Genomic DNA, 14,677 nt, shown 5'->3' with positions numbered 1-14,677 from the left:
TTACTTTGAAATTCCACATTTATAATCAGCAAACTTAAGATGTAGAATGTGTTTTGTTGCAGGGCATATGTCTCCTTCTAGCTAAATGTGCAGAGATAGGTTTTTTTTTTCCTTCCTTTCTCCTCTTTCACTTTTCTTCTAAATTTTACATGGATTTTGCCTCTAGAATTAACCGAGGTTACGAAATGTTTATACCAATACATTGAAAACTGTAAGAAGAATCTGCAGGACTCACATGCTGGGGGGAAGAGTGGGAGAAGAAAGACCAGAGTTTCAGCATCACATTTTCGTATTTTATAAAACAGCTCTTTTCTGTGCCATTAAAAGATGTGTGTTGTTGCTGTTCTTACTGATGTCAAAGAGGGCAAAGACAGCTTAAGTACTTGGTTAATTTATAAGTATGTTTGATGCAAAGGACAAATAAACATAACTTCATGAATATATAATGCTGCTGATGGCAGCTGAAATTATTTCTGGCCATCATTATGGCTTTTCTTCAAGGTTAATGCTGCCTGTTTGCTGGTAAAATTGTTGATGGTTTTGTTATTGTACTTGAACTGTGTCAAGGCAGCCACTTGATTTCTGAGTCACTTATTCTGGATTCTTTGCTTTGAGTCACTCGTTTGCCGACATCTCAAAGAATTCCAGGACTTGGAAGGACTTACTGGGAAACAGTATGTTTTGTCCTCCTCATGTTTCTGGAAAAGAACCTCTGTCAAATTCCAAGATGAGGTGGCTTGATTTTCACATTAAAGGAAAGTCTGCCTTGTGGTACCTTAGGCACCTAGTTCTTAGGGCACTAATCAAAATTTTATGAAAAACTCAGCGGAGGTTGGATAGCTCACAAAGACAATAGACAGTAAAGGCATGGTCACATTAATCTAAATAGCATGCTCCTTTGTTTCCATTTTTAAAGTTAATTTTTTTCTAAATATAAACAGAAACACATATACCTTAGAGAAAATTTGAAAATGTTTTTGTCCAGTGTATATTCTACGCACAGAAATATTTTTCCTGTAAAAATTATTATATACATTTTTGAAGTAGCACTTAAAGGAAACAAAAGTGCACACTTCCAAAGGAAGTGTTCCCAATTACAAGATAACCATTAACAGCCCTCTAGCCTTTGTAGCAGAGTATGGTTTATCCAATACTTTGACATATTACTTGCAGGGAAAGGTAATGTTATTCATTCTAAATTCAAATGGAGAAACTAAGATTGATTAGGTGTCTAAGGGCCAGGACCCAAATCACATGGCTTGTGAACGATAGTGGTCAATGTAGGTCTTTTGTTGCATAGAATAACATGGGTGCGCAAGGCTCCCAAAGTCTTTGCATTTGGCTCATAATATTTTCATCATATTGTACTCCTTTATGTTAATGTTAGAACACACAAAAAATAAGCTGAAGTGAGAAAAGCATAGACATTATGCTCTACTCAAATGTTAAAGTAAACTGGCTTGTGACAGTAGCCAATAGAACATGGTGGAGGCATGAAAACAGAAATCTCTAACCATTCATTAATTCCATCATTTAACCATTCAATAAATACGTAAGCTCTCTTAGCCAGCTATTAATACACTTGGTCCCAATATACCATCAGAAATAAAGTAGACATGATCCCAGATATCAGTGTTTATAGTCTACTGGGGAAATAGACCTTAATTATATGAGTATATGGTTATAAACTATCACAGAAACAAGGGAAGTACAACAGTGGAGAACAAAGGCGCTTGATTTGGTCAGCTATCTGGGGAGGCCTCCCTGAGGAAACAGCATTGGATATGGTGTGTGAAATAAGAACTGGAAGTTGTAAGTTGGGTTTAGGGAGGTGTTTATACATTCTGGGCAGAGGGGCACACATGAAGATGCTCAGGGTTAGAAGGAAGCATGCTGCTTTGAAGAACAGAAAGAAAACCAGCATGTGGAGGGCAGAGATCAAGTAACAGAGCATGTTTGCTGAGGGAGCGAGAGCAGAAGACAGAGGGATCTGGCTGACCACACCATATCTTTTGAGTCTTAGTCTAAGAACAGAAGAAGACTACAGAACGAGTTAAATGAGAAGCATAAATTGATCAAGTGTGTTCTTCAAAAGATCGTTCTGAAGGTCTAGTTGTAGTAAGGCAGAGTGCCTTCTGTCAGATTAACCATCCTGCATAGGGCAGTAATAAATCGGGTTAGCTCTTATATCTTTTTAAAGAAGTTTAGTTAATAATTAAAACTCTCTCCTCAAGAAAACTCCAGGCCTAGATAGCCTCATTAGTGAATTCTATAAAAAATTTAAGTAGATAAAAATTATCACTCTTAGAGAAACGGTTCCAGAAGAAAAGAGGAAGAGGAAACCTTCTTTAATTTGTTTTGTGAAGTCCCAGTTGTTTATTTTTGCTTTTATTTCCCTTTTCCTTAGGAGACATATCTAGAAAAATGTTGCTATAGCTGGTATCAAAGAGGTAACTGCCAGTGTTCTCTTCTAGGATTTTTATGGTTTCAGGTCTCACATTAAGGTCTTTAATCTATTTTGAGTGTATTTTTGTGTATGGTGTTAGAAAGTGGCCCAATTTCATTCCTTTGCATGTCACTGTCCCATTTCCCCAGTACTATTTACTGAAGAGACCGTCTTTTCCCCATTGTATATTCTTAGGTCCTTTGTCATAGATTAATTGACCATATAAGCATGGGTTTATTTCTGGTTTTCTGTTCTGTTCTCTTGATCTGTGTGTCAATTTTTGTGTAGTATCACACTGTTTTGATTACTACAGCTTTGTAGTAAATCTTGAAGTCTGGAATTAGAATGATTTTGCAGTGAACATAGGATGGTTGCCAGAAGGGAGGGAGGTGGAGAGATGAGCAAAATGAGTGAAAGGAGAGTGGGAGATACAGGCTTCCAGTTATGGAATGAATAAGTCATGGGAATAAAAGTCACGGCGTAGGGAATATAGTCAATGATATTGTAATAGGGTTGTACAGTGACAGACGGTAGCTATACTTCTGATGAGCACAGCATAGCATATAGAGATGTTGAATCACTATGTTGTACACCTTTATGTGCCAATTATAAACAAAAAATATTTAAAAATAAAAATTTTGTTTCATGAAGCCACCATAATCCCCGTATGCATATGTCATTACAAGAGAAGTACAGACCAATCTCTCTCAAGAATATAGGTTTAAACATCTTTAAGAGAGTGTAAGCAAATCAAATACAGGCATATATGAAAAGGACAATGCATCACTCCAAGTAAGGATTATCCCAGGAATGCAAGGTTGTTATAATATTTAAGACCCGGTCAACCTAATAAATTGTACTAATAAAGGAGAAAAAGCCATATAATTATTTCAGCCAATCCAGAAAAAGCATTAGACACAATTCAACACCCATTTATATAAAAAGACCTATCAGAGTCTAAGAATAAGAGGGAACTTCCACAGCCTCATAAAGGATATTATAAAAACTGCAGGCTGCTTCGTGTGCAATCTTTTTTTTTTTTAATTTATTCATTTTTGAGAGACAGAGACAGAGCACAAGCAGGGGAGGGGCAGAGAGAGAGGGAGACACAGAATCTGAAGCAGGCTCCAGGCTCTGAGCTGTCAGCACAGAGTCCAACGAGGGGCTCGAACTCATGAACTGTGAGATCATGACCTGAGCCAAAGTTGGAAGCTTAACCAACTGAGCCACCCAGGCACCCCGCATCATGTGTAATCTTAAATTTAATAAACTGTCACAGCAAAGAACCAGAAAACCTGAATGCTCTTAACCAGATTGGCCGCTCACTAGTGTGACACTTCTATCGACCACTCATCAAACCTCCTGGAAACTCTTTTGTTCATATATAAATTGGGGACACTGCTAATACTTAAACAGTTTTTGAGAAGCTCAAATAATTTAAGGAAGTGCTTTAAATGTTACAGAGTGCTAAATCAACTTGATGCGATGGCGAGGATGACTGCGAACCTAGAGAATGGAAATTCTTTAACTTTCTCTAACCAGTACGCTGAGGGTCCTAGAATAGGATTCCCCCGGACTTCACATGACCTCAAATTCTATTATTTAGGACCTAGAAAGCAGTGGAGATATTTAAAATTATTTGCTTTTCCGGTGTCCCCTTTTGAGTTACCTGACTTCTCCTTAGCTCTTTTATCGTAGTCAAATGGAAGTTTCTGAATGTGAAGTCTATTTAGATAACTGGGGCTACTTCCTCCACCCCCTTGTGGACGAGTTAATAAGAAGGAACTAATAAATTAAGTTTTTATTTGTTAATTTATTGGTAGATTTAAATTTTTTTTTAGACTTTCCCTAAGCCTTCACCAGCAAGGGCAATTTATGGTCAGTTTACCTCTTTCTTCTGCAAAATAAGTCACATTCTTCTTATGCTGAAGAATAAGGGGGAAGAAGAGAGGAAAACCTTAAAGAGCTCTGCAAGACAAAGGAAGGGATCTTAATGTCTTCTAATGGTCCTCACTCCTTGTACCATCCTAATTGCAAAGTGCCCTTGGTGCTTGATAAAAGTTTATTGCAGAGGAATTGAAAAGTACATGATATTTATGCAGAAATTAACAAGGTCATTATTTTTTTAAACTATTTCTATTATTGATAACATATAAATCTTAATGAGATTTCCCCCCTTAGGGCTCAGGTACTTCTAATTCAGTTGTCAAAACGTAAGAAATTGTAATTCCATAACCATAATGAAACAATAATTCTTTTTTTTTCACATTGCTCAAAGAAATTCACAAATCTTATGTTAATTCATTGGTTGTCACAAGTCCTGCATTGGAATTGAGACATGCTCCTCTGTTACAGTTGGTTTCAGACAAAGGAGGGTCTAGATCTGGGACTCTAATGATAAAACAAGTTTTTTAATATGCACCTAAAATTGTGAGAAAAGTCTGTAGTTGTCAGGGCAAACTGTTGGTGTGTGGCTGGGTAATGAGCTTTGGGATTTGCAAGGACTTTAGAAATCACTTGTTTACAATCTCTGATTGTAGACATCAGAAATACTCACTTGGAAGTAGGACCCCAGGTAGTGGCTTGCTTTCAGACCCAGGAAGAGTATGGGCATTAGGTGGGGGCCTCAGATTGAGAGATAGCATCATCTGGGGCAAAATGGTTAGGCCTCTAACTAACCTAGTGACTGGAGATGAGTTTTAAGGCAAGATGTTAACCTTGTCTAACAAGTCTAGCACACAGGTGAGGGAATTAGGTGCAAGATCTCAAAGAGCCCACAGCAAGATTGGCTTCAGGTGAGTCAGAATGTGGTTGGCTGAGAGCTCCTCTTGCTTCTCCATTCCGATGAAGTCCCAGCGTGTGGCTCCACACTGGGAGATTAATATTCTGAAAGGAATATTTTAAGTCTAGAGGTGTCTAAGGAGTGGGGGTTAAGGTACAACTGAAAAAGCCTCTGGGTGTTCTTTCCTTACCTGTACCCAGGCTCAACCACCTGTACTTCAATTTAGCCTTGTTGGACTAACGCCAATAACAGCTCAAGAGCCATTGCTCTGGAATAATAGCACTTTGGTAACACTATGAGCCATTGAAATGATTATAGGGTGGACTGATTTGTTAGAAGAATTGAACAAACCACCAATATGGCAGTGATTGTCACAATGGTAACTTCTCTAATCATAAGGACTGAATATTAGCTAGGGTCCCAGGCATATCGGATTCTGTATTGTCACGTTCAAAATAAAGTCCAGCAACTAATAGTAGTGTTATTTCTTAAACTTTAATTGTATCTCTTGAATCTTGAAGCACAGTAAAGGAAATCTGAATTATAACTCATAGCACCAATTCTTTTTTTTTTTTTTTTTTTTTTTTAGGTTTATTCACTTAGAGACAGAAAGAGAACAATTGGGGGAGGGGCAGAGAGCAAGGGAGAGAGAGAGAATCCCAAGCAGGCTCTGCATCATCAGCACAGAGCCCACTGCAGGGCTTGATCTCATGAACCATGAGTTTGTGACCTGAATAGAAACCAAGAGTGGAACACTTAACTGACTGAGCCACCCAGGTGTCCCTAACCCATAGCACCAATTCTTAAAGTCAATGATTTCTTCATCCAAATTCTCTCATACTCTAATACTTACCTAGAGGCTCTTATCCTGTAAATACTGAAAATCTCACTCTCAATACTGTAGAAACTTCTCTCCAGCTCAATTACCCTTTTTCTACACACATACCTTGCTTCTCACTGTAATAGAGGCTTTCAGGATTTACCTACTACTGGAAATATTAAACCACTCTAGAATGATCAAAGGGCACAGAACTACTTGCCCCCTTACCATAATATACAGAACTACTAAGTATATATATTTTCGAGTCTAACTGCTTCTCTCACAAAATATTTTGTAAGCATTTCTAGATAATTAAAATTCTCCACCTTATTAACAATAAAATAAAAATCAGGGACTTTGAGAAAGGTTCCAAATTTGAAATTGTGTGCATGGACACAAAATGGAAAATTATACGTAGGCTTTAATTTGAATTGAAAGGTTACATGAATGATCCCATGAGTCATGTCTGAACTCATGAAAACTAAAAGGTGCTATTAGTGGATGATTCTATTATAAGAATTTTCTAGTCTAATTCTTGCTAAACTACTAAGAAAATCCATGACCTTCAGCAAGTCTTTGGTCCTCATTTTTATCATAAATAAATGTAGGGAATTAACCCAGGTTAATCTCTGATTTTCCTATAAGCTATAAAAATTTATGTAACATAACCATAACATAGGGATAAATTCCTAGGATATCTGCTTTTTATGCATAGCATTTTCTGTATGAGTTTCCTATAACCTCATTCACCATTCATTGCTGTTTACTTGACATCATTCATATTTCATTGAGACAGGGTCTCACAGTTTCTTTTAAATGCTTTTTATACATAAAATGCTTTTGAAATGTTTTTATATGATAGTTTTCCAGTTTAGGAATTACTATTAAATTACTTTAAGGTAACTAATTCAAATGAGTGAATTATACACACGTTTCCTCCTATAAATGACAAATATGTATCCCTCTTTTCATGAGTCTTGTGGTATTCCTTTTAGTGGTAATGCATTATTTTTAGACATGTAGCCCTATTTTCATATTTATTTTCCATGGAAATCAGACTCTTACGACACGTAGGCTTTTAGTAACTTAATGCAATTTAAGTGTTTTTCATAAAACAAGGTTCTTTTTGATTTATTGTTTTCAATTTACAGCCTAAAGTACTAATACAAAAGTAACACCTTCAAAATAATTCTAGTTATTAGGGCCAGACAAAAAAGGAAAGCAAGTAAGTTGCTTTTTGGAATGAGAATTTGATGTTGCCTCCAGACTAGGAAGCTTTATTTCCTAAGGACTGTAAGAGTAGACCTTTGGAGTTTTATGTTTACAACTAAGAACATCGATAGGTAGGAAAGATTCGAGTTTTATCATTTAATAAGTATGTGATCTTAGGAAAATTATTGAAGCTCTCCAGGTTCAGTTTCTTCAACTAGTAAAAGGCAAAAAATATCAGTTACCTTAATGGATAATTTAAGATTAGAGCTAATACATATAAAGTATTAGAACCTAGTTAATGTTCAATGACTAATAATGCTGTTTCATTAAAGAATTTTTCTATGAATTGTTGAGAATAAGATTGATTGGTTCTAAGAAATAGAGGTGACAAATATGGCCCTGTAAGGTAACAAGGGAATCATTTCTATTGGATCATCAGTGTTTTAATTATACCTGTTTTTTTTTTCCAGAGCTACAGATCAAGAAAACTGAATTAATTTAGGCATAATTTATTCTTCTATAAACTAAGTGGCTTAAAAGTTGTTCATTTGGCATGAATTGCCTTACTCTATAAAAATTGATGCATGAAGTAGGTTCAATTATCCAAACTGATGTACATTTACTATTTTACGGCCTATTTAAAAAAAGCTAATTTGCTACCTATAGAGGAAAGGACATTTGAATTTGCTGAGGTATTATGTAAAGGAGAGAACATATGCTTACATGTTGGCCAACTTGAGTCACTCTTTCACCTCCGGCCAAACTCTTTATGCATTCTTTCATTTATGTAAGGGCCTCCATATTCAAGGTGCATGATGAAGTGCTGTCAGAGATTTTACCATATAATGTGAAGCCTGGCACAGAATAATAAATGGTCACTCAGTGTTTGGTTAATAAGGTCATGAGGAAGAGGTATGGAAAAGTATAAATGAAAAGAAAACGTGGTTCTTAGGAAGTAAACTCCAGGAGTTTAAAGGAATGAGAGAGCAAATCTTGCTGTTGTGGTCAAGAAAGCTCATTAAGGAGGGTGATATTAAGGGACACATTCAGGTGTACAAGATTCAAAGGAGGGAGATGGAAGGAAAGAGACACTGGATTCTAGAGGAGAAGATCTGAAAGGCTTGCCTAAAAGGTCATTGTGTAGTCAATGGGCAGAGTTATATAGACCTGTGCCATTTACAAGCAAATGGGCCTGACGAGTTACTCAGTGCCTCTGTCACTGTATCTGGAGCCATATTGTCCCAGAGGGAGGATCAGTGTCACTGGCAATAGCCATCGGACCTTTCACCCCAGATCCTCAGACTGTATCCTTAACCTTATTCTCTGCCACAAAGTTCTTTTCTTTCCAAATTTCAAACACTTGGTCCTTGCTGCAATCACCCTCTATCTAGAACATGGTAATGGCCTCATATCTAACTGGTATTCCTACTCTTGTCCTACTTTTCCCAACTTACTATCAACCTAGGAACCAGAATAATTCTTTTGAAGTTAAAGTTGTAGTGTGTCTCACCATTGTTCAACCCTCCAGTAGAGAAGGTAATTTTTCAGAATCTTACAAGACCCTACAGGATCTGGCTCCCTGTTACCTCTCAGACTACTTAGATAATTTCATTTGCAGGACCTCATATCCATGAAGATGAGTCCTACACATCCAGACAGGTCATGAATTGTTGGTAAATTTCTTTGGTTTCTCCCTTTAAATTTTTAATAAATTAGTGTCCACGTACCTCTCAGTGGAACTTCTCAGGGAAGACAGAGTTTACCACTAGCATTTGGTCTCCCAGTAGGGATTAGCCAAGTGGAAATGACACTTTAGAGTAGGTAATGGTGGTGGTAGGGGAATATAAGTATGTAGGGAATCCAAAGATTCCCTCATGTTGATGTAAAATTTGGTCATGCATTCAACTAGTGTGAAATGTGCTCAGTTATATTTGACACGGTAAGAAAAAGAGGAATTATTAAGGAAGTAATGAAAATACAAATACTGAGGCCAAGAAGAATGAACTTTGGAGGGGAAGTTTTTCTTTCCTTTCTATAAAAGAAAAGCAGATAATTGCTTTTTTGACTCAAGACATACCCAGGGGTCATTCTCAGCCACTGAAATCATAACATAATTTATTTAAGTATGAAGAAATATCAGAAATCAGATCCCTCATAATCATATATATGAGGAACTCATGCCTTACTCATTGCTTCTGACTCACATGTCTTAACTGACTGTAACATCTGGATGTTACATCTTTCACTTGCAAAGTAGTCTGCTCCATTTGCACTCTGACTCCTGCAGATTTTTTCCTCCTTCCTGGCCTTCAAGTGCAGCTCCTTGCATTCATCTTGAAATCACTCTCAGTAATCATTTTTAACTTGTCTGTCCCTCCTGCTCACCACGGTATCCACCATAGAAATAAAAGCCAATATCCAGAGTAGGATCAGAAACAAATAGGGTAGATTTTCACCTCCTTTCTTGAACTCTACCTCCATCAGTGTCAACTGTAGTGAAAGTATTTTATCACAAATGTCCCATCTATGTTACTGTCTTTACTCTTTTCCTTTGTAGAGTAGCCAGTGAAAAGGACTGCTGGTGAAAAGGACTCAGTGGGTGAAAAGGACTCAGATGCACCTGGCCTGGTGTTTTGCCTCTGACATTTTGCATCTTGTAGTCTTGGAGTAATTTCCTCCACTACCTGTATTTCCTTGATGATGTGGATATAACTGTGTACATATTCAGGGCACATGGTGAGCATTTGGTAAGAATATGTTGTGAAAAGTGTCGGAAACCATGGGCTCTCAAAAGATGCTGGTTTGATTTCTTTCCCCATTTACACCTTCCTTACCTCAGTAAACATTGGTGCGACTGTTAGTTCAATATTATTGCTCGATAGGGACAGGGTTATAGTCTTATTCTTCCATTATAAAGCACATTGATTCATTTACTGAATTTTTTTTTTTTTGATGGCTGACTTATATACAGATTTATTTCTCTTTCAAACAAGGTGCTGCTTTTTCTCTGGGTTGCATTTCCAGGAAGAGCAGTGACCCCTCTCTGAAGATGGGAGACAGTGTCATGGGAATAGCAGGCTTTTTCACTCTCTCCACTGAAACGATGAACACAAATTAGAAAATTGATGCATCCTTCTTATGTATGGTGTTTCACTTGGGCCCATTCTCCAACTTGATAATTCCTTTTTTGGCCTCCAGAAAACTATTCTTTTTTTTTTTTTAATGTTTATTTTTGAGAGAGAGAAAGAGAGAGAGCGTGCGAACTCACACGGGAGGGGCAAAGACCAGGAGACACAGAATCTGCAGCAGGCTCCAGGCTCTGTGCTGAATGATGTGGGGCTCAAACTCACAAGCCGTGAGATCATGACCTGAGCCAAAGTCGGACACTTAACTGACTGAGCCACCCAGGTGGCTCGCCAGAAAACTATTCTTAAAGCTTGATACAGAGTTTTCTCTTTTGCCATTCCTATACCAATGTCTTCCAATTGAGAAAGTTTTCGATCTGGTTCAGTGATTCTTGCTGAAAAACTTTGAAAATTTTAGCAATATCCTCTGATATTTTGCCCAGAATGTGTAAGATGATTATTATTTATTATTTATAGAGAACTTAGGGCTAGAAAGACTGTGTTAGAAACATTACTTTGTAAAGAACATATAGTATAAAAATCCTAACCCCAAAGAACTTAACTCACAAAACACAATTCTAAATCAGTGTGAAATGGTATTGCTGAATGGCATTATAAGTCAATAATTACAGAACTGACACTCACGTGTCAATACTCCTTCGTGCATGTACCAACCTCCATTACTGAATAGGAAAGTAGAATGTGAGTTCTTAAATCTAAAAGTGGTTAAGGACTTGCAAATTTGTGCTAACAATGGTTTCTTATGACTGAATAATCTGATTTTTCAAAATAGAAAACTTAAAATTCAATCAAAAGAATTTTTATTAAAAACGAATCTGGAACCTGGCAGAAATGCTTGATTGTGAGAAAGGAGGATGTTGATCAAGCATGCTAACTGCTGTACTCTGTCAGCATGTTTATTCACTTAGTAAACACTTATTAAAAGCCCAATATGTATCAAGTACTATACTAGACAATGTGGATTAAAAAAGCAACCAAGAGATCCCTGTTTTTAGGAGGCTTTAGATTAGTGGAGTGTGTGTGTGTGTGTGTTTGTGTGTGCGTGTGTGCATGCGCACGCGTGCGAATGCAAATAGAGTGCAGTAATGTGGAGTACATACTAAGGTAGAAGTCTTTTTAGTCTAGATTAAGGGAGATTAAGTATTAATTTTAATCACATGTTCTGGAGTGCGGAGTAGAGTTTTAGTAATTGATAAATGTTCTCATAGGCAAAGTGTCTGTTATTCCTAAGCTGTTTTTTCTAAATCCCTAAAGTTAGCACAATTAAGACATATTTATTTTGTTATTTTGACTTTTATACCTTTGGTTAAAAGCAATAAGAAGTCTATAGCCTGATTAACTTTCTAGCAAACGTAGGATTAACAACCATGTTCCTCCTATTGATGGTTCAAGACTTAGGAAAATAGTCTTTCCATACTTCTATCTCGAGAATGGTCTCACTGTATTATAGTAATAAAGTAATTCCAATAATGCATTGACTTATGGTTGGATGTAGCATGTTTACTATCTTTTTCTCTGCTTTTTATAATTATAATTAAGTTATTTTTAAATTTATTTTACTTCTTTACTAAACCTTTGTATAAAGTTATGAGGGAAGAGCTCATAGTTACTAATGTGCATTTTTATAATTAAACTTTAAGCATAGGACATCAGAAAATCAGAGAATAAAGTTATTGATGTTTTGAGAAACATTATTTAAACTACAACACATTTGTATTTGTTAAAACAAACTTTGGGTTTCAGTAGTGTCCTATTAACTTGATTTGCCATTTTAAAATGGTAATGGCATTAAGGGTGCCTGGGTGGGTCAATTGGTTAAGTGTCCGACTTTGGCTCAGGTCTTGATCTCCTGGTTTATGGGTTCGAGCCCCACATTGGGCCCTGTGATGACAGCTCAGAGCCTAGAGCCTGCTTCAGATTCTGTGTCTCCCTCTCTCTCTCTCTCTGCCTCTTCCCCTGCTTGTGTTCTATCTCTCTTTCTCAGAATAAACATTAAAAATTAAAAAAAAATGATAATAGCATTAATCAAGAAAACAATGCAGCAGTGGATTGAAGCAAATGATAATTTTCCTTCAGCTTCTATAACTCAACCTGGTAAAACATGTTATGAAAAACTTGCAGATGTAATTTTTTTTTTCCTTTTTAAATTTTGTCTGGATTGGGTGACTTGGCCAATCTAAGTGGGACTCAGCATGGCACAGCAAAACAGGATGGGCTTTGAAGGTCTTGTCCTGCCATTTACTGGCTGTGTGGCATTGGGGAGTTCACCTTCCTCTCTGAGAATCATTCTTCATGTACAAAAATAACACTGGGACTTTTACGATATTTATTAATAATGCATATAAAGTATGCTAGTATTTTGTACATATTGGTGATTAGCAATATCATTATTAATTGTCATGTAAAGAGAAAAACTCAGATGATGAGAAGCTGTACAATGGTATCTACTGAAAAGTGCATGACAAGTCATTCCTTCTTCTGTCACCTTTGGTTTTGTTATTTACAAAATGAAATTGTTGGAGCATCATCCCATCTAAGTCTATTTTTTCTGCTTTTATGAAAACCAACCGAGTATGTGTATCACAAATAATTATTCAACGGGGCAACTGGGTGGTTCATTTGGTTAAGCATCTGACTTTAGCTCAGGTCATGATCTCACAGCTTGTGGATTTGAGCCCCAGGTTGGGCTCTGGGCTGATAGTGCAGAGCCTGGAGCCTGATTCAGATTCTGTGTCTCCCTCTCTCTCTGCCCCACCCTTGCTTGTGCTCTGTTTCTCTCTCCTTCAGAAATAGATAAACATTTAAAAAAAAAAAAAACAAAAACTATTGACTTGTTTAGGTCAGTGATTTGGACCAAGGGAGTAAGTCCAATCAGAGACGAAGAGGTTACATGTTCCCATAGGTTAAAATAGGTGAAGTGACATTAGAAATCACTGTTACCTAATTAAGTGTGCTCTTAAACATAAATTGTTTAGAGATGTCTTAATCCAATTGTCTCATATAGCCCATAAAGAAACAATGCCATTTCTTCATTGTGCCACTTTCTAAAAATGTTTTCAGCATTTAAGCTGTTGCATGTCTCACAGTATAACTCGAGAAAGTTCTCTTGACACACTATGATAGGTATTTTATGTCTGAAATCACATAAGAGAAATAAGTCTTACTTTTAAGCAACTATACAGTTTTAGATATGTTTGATTTTTGCCATTATTCTTTATTCTGTCCTGGACAACATATTACTCTAGGTTGCTTTATTTAGCATGAGTCCCTCAAGGAAATGAATCATGCCTCACTTAAAGTTTTGATGTGTAGGTAGGTGAGTAGCAACCTTATCAAGCTGACTTGACAATGCGATGTTTCTTGTCTCGAGAGACTTGTGGGTGAAGAGAAATCTATAAATAAAGTAAAGACCTGGAGATCAAAACTGTGTAGTCATTTCAATCAATGTGACTGATAGAAACAAAAGTTTTTTAATGATTGTTTGGTAACTAATTTGGTTACTGAATTTATTAATACAAGTTGGAGTGTCATTAAGTTTCATGTCTCATGTTATCATTATCTCCTTTTTCTGTCCTCTTTCTTTCACATCTGTTAGTCTGATGTCAACTCTCCTGGATCCATATTCTTTTATTTACCATATTTACCATAATCTATTATCTTTTATCTCTTATTTTTTCTCTCTTCATCTTTTCATTTTCCCAGTTTCTGGGAGATTTTCCCAACTGTATGATATCTTTTAACCCTTCTATGGTTTAAAACAAGAATAACAACAAAAGATTTTGCAATTGTATTTTAATTTCCTAGAATTGTTTCTTGTTTTTAAGAAGCTCGTAGAGGGGCACCTGGGTGTCTCAGTCAGTTGAGTGTCTGACTCTTGATTTCAACCTAGGTCATGATCCCAGGTTGTGGTGGGATCAAGCCCTGTATTGGGGTCCAAGCTGAGTGTGGAGCCTGCTTAAGATTGTCTCTCCTGCTGCCCCTCTCCTCTTCTTGGGATCTCTGTCCCTCTAAAATTAAAAAGCAAAGCAAAGCAAAAAGGCTCGTTTAATATCCTGCTTTTGTTTTACAAACATACAAACATACTTCTGTGTCTTATGTCTCAGAGAACATACATAAAAGGTTTTAATTTGCTTTTTTCACCCTCACTTGATTTTACTTTTCCCACCCCTGGTTGCTTATCAGTCATTATTGTCCATATGAAAGCTAATACTCAAACGGTTGGGTACTTTTAGTTGTGAATTCCCATTCAGGATGGAAACACTAGCGAGCCA

Source organism: Panthera tigris, chromosome D4, assembly GCF_018350195.1.
Source record: "Panthera tigris isolate Pti1 chromosome D4, P.tigris_Pti1_mat1.1, whole genome shotgun sequence".
Lineage (NCBI taxonomy): Eukaryota > Metazoa > Chordata > Mammalia > Carnivora > Felidae > Panthera > Panthera tigris.
Note: the sequence above shows the minus strand (reverse complement) of the source record.